Source organism: Rhinolophus sinicus, linkage group LG03, assembly GCF_036562045.2.
Source record: "Rhinolophus sinicus isolate RSC01 linkage group LG03, ASM3656204v1, whole genome shotgun sequence".
NCBI lineage: Eukaryota > Metazoa > Chordata > Mammalia > Chiroptera > Rhinolophidae > Rhinolophus > Rhinolophus sinicus.
In genome coordinates, this window is record NC_133753.1 from 114,234,905 (window position 1) to 114,240,090 (window position 5,186).

Here is a 5,186-nt window from a genome sequence, read left to right on the forward strand (position 1 = left end):
ACAGCCCATCAGGCACATAAATAAAAACTGCAGCGAAGCATTAGAGGCACCATGGAAGATGCTCATGTAGAATGCTGTGGGAGTCCAAGGAACCACGTGGGCAATTCTGCCAGGATAGGTCAAGGCTGTAGGTCAAATATGATGAGACAAGGGGATTGTAATGGCGGCACTCAATCTTCTAGCACGGACGAACTTATCCTGAATGCTGCATAGTAGAAATTAAAGGAGTTTTGGAGACAGGAGATTGGGAACCTTCCTGACTCTGTTACTTACTGTGTTATCTTGGGCAATTTCTTTGACCTCCCTGAGCTTTAATTTCTTTGCCTGTAAAATGGGGATCATGTTGCTGCTTCTACTGCTGTGCTTCTCCTTCCCCTCCCCCTTCCTTTCCCTTTCTCCTCCTGCTCCCCTTTCTTCTTCTTTTCAAGGAAAGGGGAACTTTTTTGAGGCCCCAGAACCATGAGATTCAGGTGGAGGCTGCCTTGTGGGGGAAGGAGGGAGTGGAGGGGCTGTATTTGACTTTCTCGGGATGCAGGTTGTTGGAGTGACCACACTTTTTGCAGCAGTTGATAGCACAGGGTGGCAGGTGAGCAAACCCTCCATCATCTGGAAGCAGCTGTATTTCTGGGCAAGCTCGTTGTGAGAAGGGTTGATGACATTGTCCCTTAGGCGAAGTCCCAAGTGCAGGGTGGACTCTTTCTGGCTGTTCTTGTCTGAGAGAGTTTAGCCATCCTCTGCTGTTTATCTGCAAAAATCGGATGCTGCTGGTCAGGCGGGATGCCCTTCTTGTCTTGGATTTTGGCTTTGACATTCCTGATGGTGTCACTGACCTCGAGGGTGATGGCATTGCCTGTCAGGGGCTTCACAAAGATTTGTATCACTGTGTCCTTGTTGAAGAGAAAGAGCAGGATTATGTTTCTTAAATGACATTGTTAGGAGGATTACATGAGGGAATGCTGATGTACAAGTAACTGCTCCGTGTGAACGAACTTCATTGTGAAGGAAAAATCTTCCTGTTCAATAACCAGCTGTCCTTATTTATGAGTCAGAGTACTTCCAGACTTATCCCATGTGGAGTTTTCAAATACGAATCGCTAAGAATAGCGACGTCAGAGCCTGGCCTTGCTGTTTGTGATAATATCCTTAATGACATAACACACTTATTATTACATTGCGTAGCTGATATACAGGCTGACAATTAAGTTCACAAACTCATCCTAGAAAAAGTGCTACATACCTCATTGCTGAATATCACTACAGTTACCTTCGACATACTCCCTTGGGAAGCTATGCACTGATGCCAGTGCCTAGTCTACCCTTCAAAGCACTTTTGGAACTCTTTTTCTGGAATGGCCGTCAGAGCGGGCGTTGTATTACCCTTCATGTCCTGAATGTCATCAAAATGTCTTCCTTTCAATAGTTCCTTTATCTTTGGATAAAGAAAGAAGTCATTAGGGGCCAGATCAGGTGAGTAGGGAGGATTTTCCAGTACAGTTATTTGTTTACTGGCTCAAAACTCCCTCACAGACAGTGCCGTGTGAGCTGATGCATTGTCGAGATGCAAGAGCCATGAATTGTTGGCGAAAAGTTTCAGGTCGTCCAACTTTTCCACACAGTCTTTTTAGCACTTCCAAATAGTTAACTTGGTTAACTGTTTGTCCAGTTGGTATAAATTCTCTGATATCAAGAAAGGTTAGCAACATTGTTGCAACAGGTTTGCAAACTTAATTGTCAGACTTTTGCATTTACACAGTCAAGGAAAATGATTCCTGAAAGAAAAGGTTTACAGAACTGTTGGAAGGAATGCTTTAATGGCGATATAATTGGAAGTTAAAAGAGGTCAGAACTGCATGTTGTGATTTGGAGAGAAGTGTGGTTGAAGCTGTATCTGTGCCTTGGCACTTGTGAGAAATTAGACCATGATGGTCTTCACCCAGGTTAGGGAACTATTTAGGATTTCTCAATACCATGTTAAATGTTCAGATACCCTGAAAACAGACTTTCAAATGCCTCTACTGTTTTAGTTTTCATTTAATTTAACACATATTTACTGAAACGCTTACCGAGGTGAATAGTCACCCCTTGGGGAAGCTCCTGGGAGACATAAGACTGTGAAAACTTTGCTTTTGTGACTTCAGAAGGTAGAAGGTTCAAGTCTCACCTGCACAAAAGTTTGTTCATTCTGTTTCCCTTGAGGGAGACCATTTGAATGACCCCCAGGGAGTTCTGGTACTTGGGGAAGGTCCCCTGGGTCATGTGTTGATACATATATGCATGTTTGCAAATGGACAGTGGGGTGGCCCAAACTACCTGTGGATAACAGAACCCATGTCAAGGAGCGTTATCTCCCTTCCTGCTCTGAGGTTGCCTGTGGGATGGCCAGTGCTGCACTCACCAGCAGTGTGCCCAAATAAAAGGAGTGTTCCAGCCACTGTGTGGTGTGCTGTAAATATAGCCCAGTTCCTTTACATAATGTTCAAGGAGAGTTTATACGCTGTAGGAAATGCAGATGCTTTTCTTAGAAGTCAGCCATCCGAAGCCTCCAACCTGGAGTTCAAGGTGGGCTGAAAGTGGCTGAGTAACTTCCCCAGTGCTCATTGACTTCCCACAAAGACTAAGGCCTGTAAAGGTCGAAAGTAATGGCAAGGTTAGAGTGACTTTTTCAGGGGGAGGTGGGGGCTTTCCAAGTCAGTTTTTTGTTGCGATATAGTCCACGTACAGTAACCTGCACAAATCTTGAGTATAGGCTGATGAATTGTTCCATATCTCCTATGTAATTTGAAATAAAAATTGAATGCAAACTGTAAAACACTAACTTTGCATGTATTTTGAAATTAAAAGAGCTGTTTTACAAATAGGTTTTCTGATGGTGAATTCTGGATAAATTAGCCAAAGCCAAACTTTTCTCTTTCCCTTGTTCTCTGTGTCTCATTTTGCTGCTGTTTGAGCACCTGGTTGGTCTGCCCATGTTGAATCCAGCCCTGCCTGACGAGAGAGGGAAGACCAGCTTGCCTTAGTGGTGCTAGGGAGTGTGCCATTGTGTGCCGAGGGAGCTCCCAGGAGAGAATCAGGCACAACAATCCCCCGAAACCTCTGCCATGTGCTGGAGGCTTCCTCAGCAGTGCTTATGGGAAGCTAGAGAAGCGGTGACTCTGGGTTTAAAGCAATCAATAAATCAAATGTAACATCTAAGGTAATTTCAGCGCTTTCCCTGGAAAACGTGGCTCATTCATTTGCTCCTCTATCACTTAAAACAGAGCTCTTTGTCTTTGGGGTTGACGAGTAGGTATAAAAGCAATTCCAGAGCCAACTGTCAGAGAAAGCAAACTCAATTCATGTCCTCTAATGAGAAGGTCGCGCACCACATAGAACCGCTTTTAGATGGGCTTTGAGTAAACTCAGGTGAAGAAAAGCTCGCATCAGAGAGAGAGAGAGAGAGAGAGAGAGAGAGAGAGAGAGAGAGAGAGACAGAGACAGAGACAGAGACAGAGAGAAACCCCACCTCACCTGAGACTACACAGGGACCAGAAGCAGTTCAGTTCTGGTTCTGGCAGGAACCCCAGCAAATAGCCCTGTTTCCATAACCACTGCTTTGTATTATTGAATACAATGGGAACTTTAAGGGTGACTGCAATAACAGTTTCTCATGAAAAATTAACAAAGAATTTATGGAAATGTAGGAAAAGTCCCAAAGCAATTAGCTTAGATTTCTCTAGAGCCTGAGAAAAGCCTGGATAATTGCATGCAGAAACTACATAAAGTGGCTATTTTCATTATCGCTGGATACAGAAAGTCCATTTTCATCACAATGGGATATAATGATGTTAAAGCTAACAGGGAGATATGTTGAAAAAAGGTTACAGCACAGTTTACCAAATGGTTTGATTTATGTACCTTTGGAGATAGACACTTAAGATTACTGTTAAGGGAACTGGAGAGGTTATCCTTGAAATTTCCAAATTTCATATGATAGAAAAATATAGTTTCTGAAAGCTAATTGTACATTACCACTAGGATGCACAAGAATGAATTTAATTTGTCTCAGAATTCAGAACTGAATTGTACTACAAGCTGGCACATGAATATCCATTTTGACTTGACTCTGTTGTAAGTTGGCTATTATGCATGTTTATGGGTGCACTTAAGGCTGGGATCCTCTCCCTGAATGTCTTAGGAACCCTGAAGACCTGGCACCCTATGGAAGCAGAGGAAACATTAGGAAAACCCGCAGAGTCCTTCCTAGGCCTCCAAAGAGATTATGCATTATTTAAATGTCGCTATTTTCAGTAAAATACAATGAAACAAAGGGCATCATCTTTTCTGTCAATATTCATTCACAAGCACTGGCAGTTTAATGACTCTTCCGAAATCCAAGAAAGCCAGCTTCTCCTTGGCTGTCTGTAAAGAAATGGAGAAAGAGACATAATACAGTGAGCTTTTATCAACTGTCAGTGTCCTCTGCAATGTCACACACACACACATACACACACACAGATCTGGATATCCTTTTCTGGCTATAAAAAGCTGTAGTTAAGGCTGTGCTTGGGATTCGAATGATTCTTGAAACCATTAAGTAAATTCGCTCTGAAGCACACAGAATATTAATAACTTGTTAGCTGCAGTGTCAAAAAGATCATACAGTCTCAATCTTATTTGGTAAACACTCAGTTTCAAAAAAAAAGGAGAAGATGATTTAAGTGTTTTCAACAAAAGCTTCGGCAGAGCTCCTACTCTGAATGGACACTGCTGCCTGGGGACCAACGTCAATACAGTTCAAGCTTTGTTAAAAGGACTGAAAAGATCCCCGAGCCTCACATTGGCACGCTTATGGTCAGCATTAAGAAAATCAATCTAAAATAACAAAACTGCATTCACATCACAGCCTGGCCAATACGCTTCCAGCAGATGTGACAATCATATTTTGACAGTTCAGATAGCTGATAACGGATGGCAAAATAAATTTCTATCTGACCTGGGACCTGAGTTTACGCAATTACAGCTCCTCTGTTTGCATGGGCCACATTAAGGATGCAAAAAGCGGAGAGAATAAACAGACGCCAGGATCTTGGTATAATCAATGCAAAACGATGCAAGCCCCATCAGTATCATTCTAGTCTACTTTTCATCTTTATTCACGTCTGCATTTAATAATAGCCCCAAGAATAAATTAAAATTCCAGCAGTCCT

At 42.6% G+C, this 5,186-nt stretch overlaps 1 pseudogene; it reads right to left on the bottom strand.

The window, feature by feature from the left end:
- Positions 1-466: 466 nt before the first annotated feature.
- Positions 467-2,256, bottom strand: LOC109445564 (ubiquitin-ribosomal protein eL40 fusion protein; annotated as a pseudogene).
- Positions 2,257-5,186: the final 2,930 nt, after the last annotated feature.